General features: G+C 42.6%; 1 protein-coding gene across 10 annotated transcripts in view; it reads right to left on the reverse strand.

Annotated features, from left to right (window-relative positions):
* RBM47 (RNA binding motif protein 47) overlaps window positions 1-17,966 on the reverse strand; it is a 155,576-nt gene that overhangs the window by 67,395 nt on the left and 70,215 nt on the right. The window contains exon 1 of one of the 10 annotated variants that reach the window (XM_036332072.1): window positions 5,588-5,673. The exons of the other annotated variants lie outside the window; for them this stretch is intronic. The gene's annotated coding sequence lies outside the window, so the exon portion shown is untranslated. Of the gene's footprint in view, window positions 1-5,587; window positions 5,674-17,966 lie in introns of those variants that run through there. 10 annotated transcript variants of the gene reach the window in all.

Below are 17,966 nucleotides of genomic sequence, written 5' to 3' on the forward strand. Positions count from 1 at the left end.
AAGAAAAAAAAAAAGTCCCATGTGACAGTGTTCAATCTTCTGAACTCACTGTTAAAAGTCCAGCTGCGTTCATATGTGCAAACTTCCTTCCAGGGAATCCTGCTTGATGGAAGGTAAACTAAGAGCCACTGGACACCCATGATGTGCCAGATGCTCTCACACACTGCACAGCATCTCAGTTAATCCTAACAGTAACAGCCAGAGATGGGAAATGTGTGGAAAAGTAAGTGCCATATGGAAAAGGCTTCTCTATTTCAGCTTTCTCAAATACAAAATGAGTATATTTTACATCTCAGAATTCCTTTTAAAGGTAACCATAAAAATTATTTGAGAAAATATTTTTAAAAGCATACAAATGCAAAGTATTATTCCTGTGGTTATGTTCCAATACTTTATGTTCCTCATAAGGTTAAAAGAATCAACTCTAATCTTTGATGACCACTTTGCAAGGGGCTTTCTACTAACGTGAAAATAATGAAGCTTTTGAAGCAAAGATTCTGGGCACCTCTTGCTCTTTCTAGAAGTGACTTAAAATATTTGACTGAGGTGCTATTGGGATATGTTCTTGTCTTCCATTGCGAAGGGTGGGCTCACCAGCTTATCTGCAGCCTCCCTGAAATGACAGCCTGGCCACACCGATGTGCCTCGTGATATTAATGTGAAGTTAAAAACATAACTTCTTGCCCTATCTGGTTTGGCTCAGTGGATAGAGCACTGGACTGCGGACTGGAAGGTCCCGGGTTCAATGCCAGTCAAGGGCACATGCTCAGGTTGCAGGCTCAATCCCCAGGAGGGGGTGTGCAGGAGGCAGTTGATCAATGATACTCTCTCATCATTGATGTTTCTATCTCTCTCTTCCTCTATGAAATCAATAAAAATATATTTCAAAAAGCCTAACTTCTTTCATCCACAGCTATAAAAATATTCCAAAAGGAATATTCTCCCTTTTGTTATTCTAAATGAAGCACATTTAGAAGTTGGCGGTAACTTTTGAAGTAGGAATAGAATATTTGTGATTGTGAATGCATATATTTGTAGAATGGAAAATCGAGGAAGATAGTAATGAAAAGGACATTTTGAAACTTTGTTCATGTCTGAGACAGTCAGTTGAATCAGAGACTTTGACACCTCCTGGGTCAGTATGCAGAGCCCTCTGAGTTAGAGTTTAAAGTACTTCAAACCCCACTTTGAAAGACCTGACATATGCCTCCCCGAAAATTTCTCAGCAATTCTAACTTGAAATTTACCAACCTTTCCTATGGCGATTGAATACATCTTTATGCACAAATATTAATACCTAATCTTTAAAAAGAAAAACCTCAAAACTATTCTAAATACAGACTTTAGAATATATACCAATGTGCATCTGAAAATAAATTATTCATATGCAAAAAATATATTCATAAAGGAAGGTGAGAATAAAAAACACACAAGGGAGTCTTCTTTTCAAAACAAAACAAACTTTGAAGGGAAAGAGAGATGGCCTAAGAAACGTCAGGCCAATGGCTGGCTTCTGACAGGACATACACAAGTGTGTACTATTATATAAAAGCCCGGGCTTCATTAGGAGGTGGCACAGCCTCAGCAGCCATCTAGCGCCACCTTTGCCAGGACCGGATCTCTGTCTGCTACAGCTAACAGCTTGTGTGTTTAGTTCAGCCCAAAGGCGAGGTCATGAATCTTTTCTCAGGCTCAGTTTCCTCATCTGCAAAACAGTGGCCGCTGCCTCCATGGGCAATGGTTCCCGTTTGAATGAACAGCCCATGCAGAGTGCTTGGCAAATACACTCCCAGAAATAGATTCCTCTCCTTCCACCCTTTCAGGTGATAACGTTTCCACCGCGCCCTTTATGAGATCATTTAACTTTAAAGAGCTGGCACACATGGGGAAGGATTTTCAGCTCATATCGTCATGTTTTCAGTTCCTCCCAGATTTATTAAACTGTGGCCCATTCTTACAAAGGAATACTATGCATCAATGAAATAATAAATTACAGCTACATGAAACAATGTGGATGAATATCTCAAGACATAAGGTTGAGTAAAAGGAGCCGGATACAATTGAGCACATGCTGTATGATTCCATTTTTATGAAGTTCAAGAACAGCCAGAGCTGATGATGGAAGTCTGAATGATGGTCACCTGCAAAAGGGCGTGTGTGTGTGTGTGTGTGTATGTGTGAAATTCATCAATTTGTATACTCAAGAGTTGTGCATTTTACTGCCTTTAAAACTCAATATATAATGCTTAAAATATTATTTTTTCAAAGCACTTACTTGACTTAATCCTATTACACAAAGTTCCTTTTATGCATTCTTCCATTCTCTTTTTACATTTACACGAGTGAAAAATGTATTCATTGGTACCTCATAACTGTAGGAATAAAGAATTAGTCATATATGAAGTTTTCCAAAATAACTGAATTTAAGTATTGAAGTAAGAAAACTATTACTTTCTTGGATAAAAATCGTTATAAGATGATTTGTAGTCTTCCTTATTATTTTAAACAGATGCTACTGAGTACATTCTTCTTGGGGAACCAAAGTTATCCTTAGAAACGTAAATGGTTGAGCTGGGCTGAAATGGAGGGACAGCTTCAAGGCTCCTGTACGTTCTGCCCCTTCCCTGTTATCTGGCGCTATTTTTCACTGTTGCAATGGTTACCTCTAACCATCCCGGTCCTTCTCATTTACTTTTTCTTATTCCTTTATTCATATATTTGGCACCTATTTTTTGAAGAAAACTTTATGTAACAGGATTAAGTCAAATAAGTGCTAAGCACTGGAAATATAGTCGTGAATGAGGCATTCTTTACCTAGGGAGACTTACATCTTAGCTTAAAACAAGTGTGATAACTATCTTAAAGGGGGAAGTATTGGACCGAATTTAGGGGGTTCCAAAGGACACCTTGAGGAAATGACATCTAAGAAGTGAGAGATGAAAACCTAGCCCAGAGTGAGACCTAAGTATTGGTTGAATGAATGAATCGTGCGTGATAGCCAACTAAGAGGAAGAGTTCTGATGTACTGTGTACTGGACTTTCATTCAAAGACATTTAAACCAACAGGCAATAGGCACTGGATGAAGCCCTGGTAGACTTAATGGCATTAGTTTTGGCTGCTGTGAGCACTGTTGTTTGCCTTACTTAAGACCTTGGGTTTCTAGTCAAGTGAAGGATTTGTAGTGATTGCTCAGCTAACCTGAACAGGTTGTTTTTATTTCATCCTGCTGAAACAAAACCAGCCAAAAAATACCCGACTCATCCTGGTGATCACTCCATTTTGCCTTCATAGTTCTGGCCCAAGCTCACACAAATGTGACTTTTTTGGCACAGTCACCAAAATCACCTTGAAAGATTGTTACCCAACCATGCCTTTGTGTGACAGCTCTGTCCAAGCCCAAACTGCCCTGACTCCTCGGGCATTACTGCATGTTGCAAACTGCCACCTCACTTGGGGCCCATTATTGTTTCCAGAGCATTACATTACAAAGCAAGAGCTCACAGTCTAAAGGACAGACGGAACAGATAGCAGCCTTCATAGAGAGACTTTACTCAATTATATGCCATGTGAAACCAGCCTGATAGAGAAGCATTATTACATATCCCATGTAGTAGCAGCAAAGTTTTTTTAAAACTATATTTTATTGATTTTTTACAGAGAGGAAGGGAGAGGGATAGAGAGTTAGAAACATCGATGAGAGAGAAACATCGACCAGCTGCCTCCTGCACACCCCCTACTGGGGATGTGCCTGCAACCAAGGTACATGCCCTTGACCGGAATCAAACCTGGGACCCTTCAGTCCTCAGGCCGACGCTCCATCCACTGAGCCAAACCGGTTAGGGCAGCAGCAAAGTTTTAAATGCCAGAGATATGAGCCAAGTTATTCAGGGCTTAGTTTGATATGTGACTTGATCTATCAGCCAACTATCATGTAACGGCAAGAACCTATAACATGAGATATGAATGTAGCTTTTGGTGATCGAGGTTTCTTACAATTTCATATAGATCTCTGAGACTTGAAATTTGAAAAAGCTAAATGAAGAAACACCAAATAAAGATTTTCCCAGTGAAATAAAGGGAAATGAGGAATGACAAATATCTGGAAGTGATTTATTTTTAGACTTTTTTTCAGAATCTTTCTGTTCCTCTGATACAATTCCAAACTTAAAACGGCATCGATCCCCTTCACTGTGCAGGGTCTATGTTTTGATAGTACATGGTTTCACAGAAGGTCAAAAGATTCAGCAATCTAAGTGCTTCTATGAAACAAACAAGTACAGAGCAAGTATTCTTACCACTATTTCGAAATCTCAGCGGTAAGAAAAGGTTCCTTCCCTTGTCAGAAGTGACAAGCTTTCCGTGGTCAGGGTAGTGACTCAATTTTCGGACACCCATACACAAGCAGTCAGAGGCACTAGCCTTCCACAGTCTGTTAGATCTCATCCTATTTGCCTAAACACACAAAGCCACAGTGAAGTTCTGCTCATGAAGGAAGTTTCCTCCAATTTTAAAACCACCATTTCTCCCAGCCATTTTGCCATGAGTGGGAACTTGTCAGGAAAAGGATTGCTGGCTTCTTACTGCCCCTGTCACGGGGCAAAAATGTACCCAAATCAAGTTCTTTCATAATCCATGGGCTCTTAAACTTCAGCACTGTCTTCATTTTTATGCCTCCTGCCATCAGAGTCCCTGTCTGCCATACTGCGTACATTACAACGCAGCTTCTTTTCCCAGGAGGTGGCCACTACAGGAATCTTCTGGAGCTATCCTTTTTCTAGATTTTCCTATTCGCTGTTGGGGTTTTAGCCACTAATAACATGGCTGACGTATCACTACAATTGCTCAAAGGTAAACATTTGGTTAAAGCTCCATTTTATTATATATGCTCATATTTTCTTTTTTTTTTTAATGAAAATATTTTCTGCAACAAAACCAGCTAAAAAATAAATATGCAATATTTCCAAGTAGTATTTAGTCACTAGTTCCTCCAAAACTATCTAGGACCAGCATATGAGTTGTTTCTAGCACTGAACACATTCTAAAAACACATATTTGAAGGTAAGAAGCTGCCTTTCAAGCTGACCTTTAATTTGTTATCTAGTCGAAATTTAACAGGACGGGGTGGGGGATAGGGGTGGGGGAGGAAAGAAAGTTTAAAAGTATTTTCATGAAACCAGAGCCACCATTTAGCGAAAGCTTTTACTGGAATGCGTCACGGGGCACACTGAAGTGCAAATCACAAGGTTACACGTCGGCTCCCAGGGACGCCACACCTGGTCCTGGATTCTGTGCTCAAGCAAACGCCGCTAACACCCGATCCAGACACTGACAAACCTCAGGCGCAGGTAGATGTTAACTCACTCTCCCTGACATGCTAGTCTCTCTAGTAAAACTGAAAACATTTGCCTGAAACCGATGATCACAACTCTCCGGGGACCGTGAGCCACTGAAACACACAGTTTGCAAAGAAATTGCTTTGGCCCCTTCCCTCCCCTCACTGCCCCCGCCCCTCCAGTAGAACGGGACCGGATCGTATGTAATCTGAATTTTTAAGCATTTCTAAATACTAAAGTACGAGACAAGTACCTGCAAACACCTGGAGCTCTTTCGGCGGCTGCTCTCTCCTCCCACACTCTGGCAAGGGAATGCCCTTCAAAACCATGGCTCAGTGCTTTTGGTAAATGTTTTACAAGACACTAAACAGCCTGTGTCCCACCCTCAGAGCAAACACCATAGAGAGAACACAATATAATGGTCGCAAAGACAGCCTGTGATGTACAATAATGCAAATGAACAGGCGGGCCCTATTAACAAGGTGGGGGGGATTTCAAGGGGTGGCGGTCGGGGGTAAGCAGACAGGAAGGCGTGAAGAAGTAAACCCTGACACTGGAAGTGTTAGCGTTTTGTATATGTGTTTTGTGTGGTTTTTTTTTTCTTCTTCTTCTTAAAGCGGCCTTATGATAAGCTCATTGTTCTAATCCCCAGCAAGTCTCAGCTTGCTAAACTAAAAAAGTGTCCAAGGCAAAAGTTGGTTAAAGGGTTCAGTTCACCGGTGAGTCTGTAGACAAGGCAGTAACTATACATTTACCATCGTTTTCTATTGATCAGAGCCACTGCAATTCACACACGCCTTCCATAAACCATCTTCCACCATAAGCAGAATGCACTCCCATTTTCCATATCCCTCAAGTAAATTCACAGTTAAAAACCAACTCTGCTCCAAACCAGAAGTTTTGCATTCCATTCAAGTTAACAATTACAACGGGAGGATAACAGAAACTTGCTGGCTCCGAATTATTAGCATACCCAGAGTGTCAGGTGCCTCTTGGTACCACCAGGGTTAACCAATAAAGGGGGTGTCCAGGGATCCCCCGCCTGGCTTTACAGACACTACCCAGGTTGCTGGAGTCCGAAGCCCCTGTGGGCAGCACACACCTACTGTGAGTAGGACAGTCTGAGAAAGAAGCAAGTCGTGCTACTTAGCAACCGCCAAACCTACTCACTAAAAGGAGACCAAGGGCATCTAGAGAAGGAAGAATTGACTTTGGTTTCAGAACCACACACAAGGCCAGGTTAGGCAGGTAAGAAAGCCCATTCCCTTGTCCCCACCCCTTCCCAGGGAAAATATTCCAAAGAATAGACAGCTGTGCCAATCCGAGAACCTAGAAAATGGCATAGAGCCGTTCTTCACAATTTTCAAAACATCTTAAAGAGTAGTTGCAATTTTTTCCCCCCCTACCTTAAGTACATGGGTCCATCTTGTCTCTGTCTCCTCATTTACAGGTGCCTCAGGTTAGAGCTGTGACTCAGGGCAATTGACTTCACTAATCTGTCTTGGGTGGGATCTTAGATGACCAGTTATCTGCCTCTCAGGGCGTGGTGAGGGGCCTCCCTGGCCTCCAGCCCAGGCTGCCATCTCTTTTACTTTCACATTTTTTACTCCCGCCTCCTAACCTGCCTTCTAGTCTCATCCTGGCCTCTCCTTCCCTTCCCCTTTCTTTCCCCCCTTCCTTTTCTGCCTTGCTTCCCTGAGAGAAGATGGGGATGTGGTAAAGAGTAATTCTCATCCTCCCATTTCTTTGATTATTTTATGCAGCAGGTTAAACCACTTGGTGAGGGTGGTAAGACCGATGTTCTTATCATACAGATTCCACCCAAGTGAGACCTGAGATCCAGAAAGATTCAACAGCTGGCCAACGTCACGGGGAAATGCTGGCGGGACTGGGACTGAAGCTCAGCTTGGCTGACAGGCCAGGACTGCCCTGCTGCCGCTCAAGCCTGACCCACTCACTCCCTGCCCTCACACGCACCTCTTTAAGTCCCAACAGTTCTCCCTGCCAACTGCAGTTTATTTTCCTCTGGGATGGCTCTTCTTATCTCCTTCCTTCTTCCCCCTGGGCTGGGCTGCCTCTTATCCTATTTTTAGAGTCTGTCTCACCTGACCCCTGTAACCCACCTCCAGGCTCCTGCGGTCCCAGTGTGCCCTTGGGCAAACCCAACAGGAGCACAGGGACACAGGGACATACCTGCATGACTGGGGATAATACCACTTCCTAGGACAGTGATGGCGAACCTTCTGAGCTCAGCGTGTCAGCATTTTGAAAAACCCCAACTTAACTCTGGTGCCATGTCACATAAAGAAATTTTCTGATATTTGCAACCATAGTAAAACAAAGACTTATATTTTTGATATTTATTTTATATATTTAAATGCCATTTAACAAAGAAAAATCAACCAAAAAAATGAGTTCGAGTGTCACCTCTGACACGCGTGTCATAGGTTCGCCGTCACTGTCCTAGGAGTCTTTCCTCATTAGAGGCTCTCTGGGGTCACGCATTTGTGTGTATGTCCATTGCTGTCTAGGCCGCCAGAGCACCCCTCAGCATGGAGTCCCGTGCTCACTGTCTAGTAACATACTTGAATTTCGATGAAGAAAAATGTGAAGACATAGTATAATCCAAAGCAGTGCCTCAATGGATTACACTCCAGGTATAAGTGGGGGCCTGAGAGTTTAGGGTTGCTTTGCCTTTTTTTTTTTTTTTTAATTCAAAGGAGCGTGCTAAAAGTCGGTTATAAAGACAAGATGGCAAATAAGCTAACTATCACGTCACAGCATGAAATCAACAGCCACCTGCGCATTTTCTGCCGCTCTGTGCTCAGAACCTGTTTGGCCCTGTTCAACCACTCCTCCTCCGCCTTTCCTTCTTATCCCAAAGACAATCTGTCCTGTTCACTTTGAAATCCATAAACAAATCTATTCATAGGCAGTATGGATTCCCCCACTTCTCTTCAGGGAAAGCTTTATGTTCATTTTTTTCTTTTATCCTGTGGCCATAAATTTGAAGCTTGACTTTAAACACTGTAGGTGGTGTTAAAATTCCACATGTTACATACAGCACTTGGTGTGCTATTGTATTCAAATATGATATCTCCTGCTGCTCAGAGACTGAATTCTGTGGCCCTGAGGAAGAACTGTGCCTTCTAGACAACAGGCATATTTTATAGCAGCATTTCCCCACTTCAGTCACGCAATTCTAAGTGGAGTTGTTGCTCCATTGCTTTGGGCATGACAGCATGCAGGTATACCCTGGGACTTCTAGCTGCTGTGGTCTGACAGGGCAGAAAGACCAGCCTCTGGGCCTGCCACTGTAGCTCCCTGGGCCTCGTCCAGGGTCTCTGTCCGTTCTAGGGGCCTACTTCTAATCTGGATATCCTTGAGTCCAGCATCCATTTGATCTGCAGGATGGTCCCAGATTCTGAAAGGGATTTCGACCTCCCTTGAATACTAGGAGACAGGAGAGGAGGAAGCAGCAGGAGGGTAAGAAGCTGCTAAAGGCCTCGGCACTCCCGATTCACTGGAGCCCCTTCCCTTCTTCAGAGCTTTAGAATGTGGCCCCCAAAACTGCTCACCGCCCACTCCAGCCTAAACTCAGACCCTAAGCAGGGTTGCAACAGCCCTTGGTGTTTTCCCAAAGGAAAAGGCCATTGATATGGTTTCAGATTCTGTAGTGCAACGAACCTTTATGAAATTCTTTTCTAGAGTTTGGGTTTAGAATCAAAGAAGAATGTTCACAATGATCTGAAAAGGCTACTAAAGTTCTTCCCCTTTTTCCAACTGTATATCTTTGTGAAGCTAAATTTTCTTTATATATTTTGATGAAAATAACATATCTCAACAGATTAAAGACTAAACAAATATAAGAATACAGGTGACTTCTACCAAGCCAGCCATTAAAAAGATTTAGGGAGGGAAGAAGATTTGCAAAAACATAAATGATGTACTCTTCTCACTATCCATTTTGTTTGGAAATATACTGTTTTTCATAAAAATGTTATTTATGTCAATGTGAGATTTTACTATTGTTATTTTTGAAGGATTTAATAATAATTTTAATTTCTTAAGTTTGAACTTCTAATGTGACAAATAGCAACAGACACTGCCCACATAAATAAGAGCACTTTGGGTTCCTCAATAATTTCTAGGAATGTAAAGATAGGGTTGCTAAATTTAGCAGTGAAAAATGCAGGGCATCCAGTTAAATTTGAGTTTCGGATAGACAACAAATGATATTTTGGTATAAATATCCATGCAGTATTTGGGACATACTGATACTTTAAAAAAAAATTATTGCTTATCTGAAGTTTAGATTTAATTGAGTATCCTTTAGTTCATTTGCCTGATATCATATGCTGAGCCCCAAACATTTAAGAAACACTGCACTAGCCCATGCCCCTCACATTTGTGCTGAAGCATTAATTACAATATTTACTAAGCATCTGCTGTGTACCAGGCCCAGTGCTAAATCCTTGACATTTATGACCTCTTCAATCATCCCCAAACCCTACGTGGCAAGCACTACTATAATCCCTATTTTATAAATGAGAAAACAGGAATTCAAATAACTCAAGTGAAGCTAATAAGGGAAGACTAGAACCCACCCACTCAGACACCAAAATCTTAGTTTGCAACTATAAGGCTTACACTGAAATCTGAATAATGGGATACCCGAAGATGATAGATTTTTCTGCATATTTGCATCTCAAATTTTAGTAAATCAATTTCTATCGCTTACCTTCTCTGTGTGTGTGTGTGTCTCACAGCTGTGTGTTCTGCTATCAGAACAATGGTGAAAACCAAGGCTGTAAGTCCCACGTAAAGCAATTCTACCCAGAACTGGCCATCAGCATTTTTACTTGGTGCCGACTTGCCTCGTGATGCTTCTCTGGGCATAACAACAGCACTGTTCTGGGCTCAGAATTCTAGAACGGAGCAATGGTGCACAGGCTCTGCTCATTACTATTGATTGAAGCCACAGGGAGCTTGGTGCTGAGCTAGACTCATCCTTGACAATAAGCTGGGAATTTCCCCAAAAGAATCTGTACCAATGAAGTAAATGCATAAACTGCTGTTAAGTGAGCCAAGGCCCTGTCTATGATCGTGACCCTGCCACTGGATATATTTAACAAGCTCAGGCTCGACAGGAAGCACTCCAGGGAAAATATTTTTATTGATTTTTTATAGAGAGGAAGGGAGAAGGATAGAGAGTTAGAAACATCAATGAGAGAGAAACATTGATCAGCTGCCTCCTGCACACTCCCTACTAGGGATGTGCCCACAACCAAGGTACATGCCCTTGACCAGAATCGAACCTGGGACCCTTCATTTCCAGGCTGATGCTCTATCCGCTGAGCCAAACCGGTTAGGGCCCAGGAAAATAAATTTAAAAAAATAATAATTATATACAATACACACACACACACACACACACACACACACACACACTAGAGGCCCAGTGCATGAAAATCGTGCACTGGAGGGGAGTGTCCCTCAGCCTGGCCTGTCCCTCCAATCTGGGACATCCTCGTACAATCTGAAACTGCTGGCTCCTAACCGCTCGCCTGCCTACTTGCCTGATTGCCCCCTAACTGCTCCCCTGCTGGCCTGATCGTCCCCAACTGCCCTCCCCTGCTGTGACCTGCCTCTTCCCCACGAGGAGGTGGCGACGTCGGGACCAGCCTCCTCCGCACCTGCAGGCTTCACTGTGCAGAGTGGCCAATGGGCCCCACCTCCACTGTGCGTGCGGCCATCTTGTGGCAGCCATCTTGTGGCAGCGGTGCGCAAGGGCGTAATGACACCTAGGCTTTTATTATATAGGATATATATATTTATTGATTTCAGAGAGGAAGGAAGATAGAGAAAAAGAGAGGGGGGGAGGGGGAGGAAGAGAAACATCAGTGATGAGAGAGAATCATGAATCGGCTGCCTTCTGCACCCCCCCTACTGGGGGGGTCTAGTCCACAACACGGGCATGTGCCCTTAACTGGAATCAAACCCGTGACCCTTCAGTCTGCAGGCCGACGCTCTATCCACTGAGCCAATCCAGCTAGTGTGAAAGTAAATTTTTTTATGATCCAGCATGGGAGCCAGGGCATGCACTCCACTGTGCCACAAGATCTGCAAATACAGAAATAAATCTGACTGTAGCCAATTAGGGTCTATAATGTAATGTAGAAAGTGACAAACATAAGGCAGAGAGAGAGAGAGATTACTAGTCTTTCAGATGGAAAATATTTTTAAAATTGATTTTAGAGAGAGGAAGGGGGTGGGGAGAGACGAGAGAGAGAGAGAGAGAGGAAGAGAGAGAGAGAGAGAGGCATCAATTGATTGTTCCACTTATTTATGTATCCACTGGTTGATTCCTGTATGTGATGTGCCCTGACACGGGATCGAACCTGCAACCTTGGTGTATGTGGGGAAGATGCTGTAAGCAACTGAGCTACTCAGCCAGGGATGGGGAAAAATTCTTTTTAACAAAGGGAAGATTTACCTTTCAAATTGTTTTTGTTTTGTACATTTAGATTTTTAGATGAGGCACACTGTATTATACTAAGGGCAGTTGTGTATACAGAAGCCAAGGGTGATGAGAGAGAGAGAGAGAGAGAGAGAGAGAGAGAGAGAGAGAGAGAGAGAGAGAGAAAGAGATATTTGTGTAAAAGATTTTGCAAACTTTGAAAAATAGCTTAGAGGGGAGAGTGGAACAAGGAGAAGAGAAAAGGGGGTAGATCAGAAAATAAAAGATGCCGAACTGATGTGTTGATAATTACAAGAAAGATACATTTTGGAAACCAAGATTGGTGAGAAAAGGGAGAGAGAGAGAGAGAGAGAGAGAGAGAGAGAGAGAGAGAGAGAGAGAGAGAAGGCCTAGGAAGAAAGAGGGTTTGGGGAAACCCAAGGCTGGGACACCTGGCCGTGGGGCATTCAAAGGGGGGAAAAAAGGAAAAAAGAATAATTTTTTAATTTTTAAAACTGCCAACTTTGCAGTTCCTCTCAGACCCATCGGGCAGGCTTCTGTCTCAGTTCAAGCCTGGCCCAGCCCTGCCCTCAGCTTGTTAGTGAGGCTCTTTATCGCCCACTCAATCTAGATCCCTCAAGTGCTGAAAGGCATGTCTACAACAGGAAAAAGAATAAATTGAGATGCAAGGCTGGGCTCCCTCCTAGATAAAGTCAGGAGGCCAGGGCTTCTTAGAGCTCTCCCTTTCAAAGGGCCTTCAGAATCTATTCTTGGGAATGCTGACTGTCAAGGAGGACACAGCCAGAAATGGACTCGTCACATTTCCAAAGGCAAGACCAGAGCACACAGACTCTGGATCCAAGGCCTCACTTTCTACCTTTAGAACAGAGTCAAGGGCCCTGCCTGCTTCAGGTATAAGTGATGGGCCCAGCTCCCCACCAGCCGCTGCCTTTCCCCATCTTCGGGATTCTCTAAAGCACAGGAACAGAGTTTCATTTCCCTGTGTTTGAGCCACAGGCCCTATGACATTTCTGAAAGCCACTGCCCTTGAAAAGTGTTTGGATCTGGACATGAAGGTCATTAGCCACTAGTGTAGAGCCAAATGGTGCATATTTTAGCTTCCCAGTTCATACGGTTTCTGTTACATATTGTTCTTTTTTTTTCTGGTTTTACAAGCCTTAAAAATGTAAAAACCATTCTTAGCTACATATAAAACACACAAAAACTGACAGCAAAGCGGGCCATAGTTTGCTGAGCCCTCCCTTAGAGCAATGGCACGGGGTGAGCAGCAAATTCCGGTGAGTGACTTCTGCCTACAGTTCCGCTGAGTCTAGTGTTAAAATGTTCGGTAGCTATTATACCACCTTCTCACTGGTGAAGTCTACCCAATCCTCCATTACAACTGCCCAAGTCTGATGTTCTCTGCTTGTGGAGTCATCTCACCTTTGCTGGGATCCTCTTCAAAACAGAATTTAGCTGTAGATCTGGCAGAAAATTAAGTCCGCAAATGACAGTCATATATTTGGAAAATGAGATAAGTGGGATTTAAAATAAGCTAGAATATTTTTTAACCTGATAGTGCTTATTCTGTGTGTGTGTGTGTGTGTGTGTGTGTGTGCGCGCGCATTTTTGCCTAAAATTAAGTGAACACTCCATATATATCACAAAATTCCAAATGAGGAAGAATCCTCTGATATTGTCTAATTTATAACTGTTTGTACTTGCAGAAACTATGACCTACTTTGGTTAAATGAGCTATTCCAAGTCACAGAGTAACTGGTGGGAAAGCTGGGACCAGAAAGTTGGTATCCTGATTTCCAAATTAGTTCTCTTTCTACTACTCTATTTTATAGTGCATTGCCAAATTAGTACTAAAAATTCAGTTCAACCAGTAGCTATAAAGTATTTCCAACATGCCCAGGACTGCTGGGTGCTGTAGGGATACAAAAGAAGTGTAAGAGGATTCCTGCCCATAAAATGCATTTGCTCTCACTGAGAAAACAAGGTACACACACACACACACACACACACACACACACACACATTCTATCTTACATTGTTATGTGACTATTTGGCTAAAACAAGGCTAATAGAAGTTTCTGTAATGATAAAGCGGTTCTCTACCCTTGCTGTACACAATACAGTGTCCAGTAACCACATGTGGTTATTGATCACTTGAAATGTGGGTAGTGCAACTAAGGAGGTGAAATTTTCATTATATTTAATTTTAAGAAATCTAAATTTAAATGGCCACACGTAGCTAGTGGCTACCATGCTGGACCTCACAGGGTCTAAAAAAAAACAGTGATGGCGAACCTTTTGAGCTCGGCGTGTCAGCATTTTGAAAAACCCTAACTCTGGTGCCGTGTCACATATAGAAATTTTTTTATATTTGCAACCATAGTAAAACAAAGACTTATATTTTTGATATTTATTTTATATATTTAAATGCCATTTAACAAAGAAAAATCAACCAAAAAAATGAGTTCATGTGTCACCTCTGACACGCGTCATAGGTTCGCCATCATTGGTCTAAAGGAATGATTATAGGCCTGGATGGAAAATGTGTAATACACATTCTGTCATTCCTCCCTCTCGTGCTATGGCACAGACCACTACTGATCACAGAACTCTTTCCCTCTGAGCACATACAGGCTCTCGGGAGTCTCCATACAACATATTTTCAATTGCCTGGACCTGATGTATAACACAAAACCTACCTGCCATCCCAGATACAGATACAGATAGAAAGTGATAAAAATGAGCTGGAGGAGAAGTACTCGAGTTGAACTGAGAAAGACAACATTTGGGTGGGTAAAGAGGAAAGGACAGAGTTGGGGGAGAAGGGGCCTCTCATGTAGAGAACAGCATGAGCAAAGGAACTGGGTAGCATTCTCCTGGCTCTAAGCTGGGTGGATGCTGGCAGGCAGGAAGGAGGATTGTGTTGGGTGTGGCGGAGATAAGGGGATAGGCCGACGGGTAGGGCTAGATTCAGGAGACCTTTGGATTCCAGGAGTTTGGACTTTTCTCCAGAGCAATAGGTACTCTTGAACATTTAAGCAGAAGAAGGACTGAACAAAAGCATGTTTTAGGAAGGCAAATCTGATAGCAAGCCACAGAATGGGTTTCATAAGGGATATATATACACTCAGAGACCAGTAAGGAGGCTATTCCACTATGGTTTTTGGTTTTCCTTGAGGAAAAAAAATATTTATTGAAGAATATATATAAATCACAGAAAAGCAAATATAAGGTTAAACTGGACCTCTACCATTCAAACTCAACCTCTATTGGCACTTTGATGTGGTTTCTTCAAGTCCTCCGCCACTCCCTCTCTCCATGGCTATTGCAATAATTTAGGAATAAAGTTGGGACTAGGACTAGGAAGGTGGTAGTGTGAATAAAGAGGAAAGACTACAAGATACATTTTTAAGTAAGGCAGCAGGGTAAAGAGGGAGGGGCCTGAGTTCTAGGCCTGACATGGACTTCCTCTCTCTCAACCCCCAGACTTGGTCTCCTCATTTTAGAATCAAGGTATTGGTCTAGGTGCCTCTGGTGTCTAATTAAGGGTCAGATGAGATTTTTGAGACCTTCCCTCAAGATCTAAAGAGGAACTAAAATACGTGTATGTGTGTGTCTATGTGGATTCTAAGTGAAAAATACATATAAATACCAGGGGTTGTCATAAGACAAAATTGTTCCCTAGGTCTTTAGGTTGCACCAACAGTAGACAGCCTGCTGCAACCTACAAGATTTTAGGTGTCAAGTAATTGAACTATATATTCTGAGCAGTGTATTGTGCGAATGTGCAGATGCAGTTCCCAGGACAGGTAATGGGGCCATGTAAGCAGGTAATTCATTTTCAGAGAGGAATGAGCCAAGCAGGGACAGCATCTTCCAAGGAGCCAAAGGTTTTAAGGCCCAAGCCATCTTTTCAGACAATAGGAAAAGCAAAAACAAAAACAACTGCTAGCAAACACAGATTGTGCTCTCTGAAAAAAGCAATACAGAGCCCTGGCCTGGCAGCTCAGTTGGTTAGAGTGTCATCCCTATATGCCAAGGTTGGGGGTTTCATCCCCGGTCGGGGCACATACAAGAATCAACCAACAAATGCATGTATAGGTGGAACAAGAGATCTCACTCTTTCTAAAAAATAAATAAATAAAAATACTTATTTTTTTTTTTTTTAAAAAGGAGTTGCAGCCAGTTCCTTAGTGAGGGGGATCTGGAGGCCAACCTAGAACCCACTTTTATAATTTGCATATTAAACTATATATAGTTTCTACTTCAGAGTGTAGGCTCTGTCATTTTTAACACATTCCTTAGTCTTTTCACTGACCTTGCATTAGAGAACTCCTAGGGACTCTCACCAGTTAATGAACTCTGGTTAATGAACATGCCTTTTCCCAAGGATCACTTGGCTCTCCAAGAGGCTAGTAGTTAAAAAGTGTACACTCTTGCCCGGCTGGTGTGTCTCAGTGGTTGAGCATTGACCTATGAACCAGGAAGTCACAGTTCGATTCCTGGCCGTGGCACATGCCCTGGTTGTGGGCTCAATCCCCAGTAGGGGGCTTGCAGGAGGCAGCCAATCAATGATTCCCTCTCATCATTGATGTTTCTATCTCTCTCTCCCTTTCTCTTCCTTTCTGCAATCAAGAAAAAATATATTTAAAAAATAAATAAAAAGTGTAGGCTTTGGCCTTAGACTGGCCTAGGTATGTGTACTAGTTTTGCCATGCACTAACTGTATGACCTTGTACAAGTTACATATTCTCTCATTCCTCAGTTTTCTTATTTGACTAACATCTTCCTTATGAGATTACTGTAGAAATTAAATGAGGGCATGAAAGTAAAAGAGACAATGCCCAGTGATCCCACTTCTAAGAATATATCCCAGGAAACTAGAAACACCAATCAGAAAGGATATATGCACCCCTATGTCCATAGCAGCACAATTTACCATAGCTAAGATCTGGAAACAGCTTAAGTGCCCATCAGCAGATGAGTGGATTAGAAAACTGTGGCACATCTACACAGTGGAATACTATGCTGCAGTAAAAAAGAAGAAATTCTTACCATTTGCAACAGCATGGATGGACCTGGAGAGCATTATGCTAAGTGAAAAAGCCAGTCAGAGAAAGATAAATATCACATGATCTCACTCATTTGTGGAATATAATGAACAACATAAACTGATGAACAAAAACAGATCCAGAGACAGAGAAGCATCGATCAGACCATCAAACCTCAAAGGGAAGGTAGGGGAGGGTGGGAGTGAGGGGGAAAGATCAACCAAATTACTTGTATGCATGCATATAAGCCTAACCAATGGACACAGATACCAGGGAGGGGTGAGGGCATGAGTTGGGGAGTTGGGGCGGGGGGGCAATGGGGGGATAAGGACACATATGTTAATACTTTAATCCAGGGGTCCTCAAACTATGGCCGCGGGCTACATGCGGCCCGCCTAAAACGTTTATCCGGCCCGCCGGGTGTTTTTGCCGCTGCTGCCTGTTGCTTAGCAGCCAACTAGGTTTTTTTTAAACTATAGTCCGGCCCTCCAATGGTCTGAGGGACAGTGAACTGGCCCCCTGTTTAAAAAGTTTGAGGACCCCTGCCTTAATCAATAAAGAGAGAGAGAAAAAATGAGACAATGCAAATAAAAGATTTCTTTTGTGCCTGGCACTTAGTGAGCACTCAATAAATGTTATCATTATTTATTTTCATCATCACCTCTAGGGTTCCTTTTTAACTCTAACATGTTATGTTTCTAAGAATCATTTGGTGGCTGTGTGCACAAATGGAGATGGACAGAATCAGTAGGTACTGACCTGCCTAGATTTAAAAGTCTGTTCAGCTCCCTTTCACCCCAGCCTGAGTCTTCAATAACCACTTCATTTTTTTCTTAAGATGTCCCTTATATTTTACTGAACTCGGCCTTAGTTTCAAAAGGACCTGACTTACGTTGCAAACAGAATTTTTGTTACTCTTGATAAAGCGACGTGCTTTTTCTGTTACTGTTATTTCTTGGCAGCACAGACACCCATGAGTATGGCCGAAGTGAACATCAGACATGCCATTTCTGTCTGCCCTTCTGAAGCAACTGCTGACACCTGGGGGCAACCTGCATGAACCAATGCATAGCCTTCGATGGGGCCCCAACTCAGCATAA

The sequence above is a fragment of the Myotis myotis genome, unplaced genomic scaffold, assembly GCF_014108235.1.
Source record: "Myotis myotis isolate mMyoMyo1 unplaced genomic scaffold, mMyoMyo1.p scaffold_m19_p_1, whole genome shotgun sequence".
NCBI lineage: Eukaryota > Metazoa > Chordata > Mammalia > Chiroptera > Vespertilionidae > Myotis > Myotis myotis.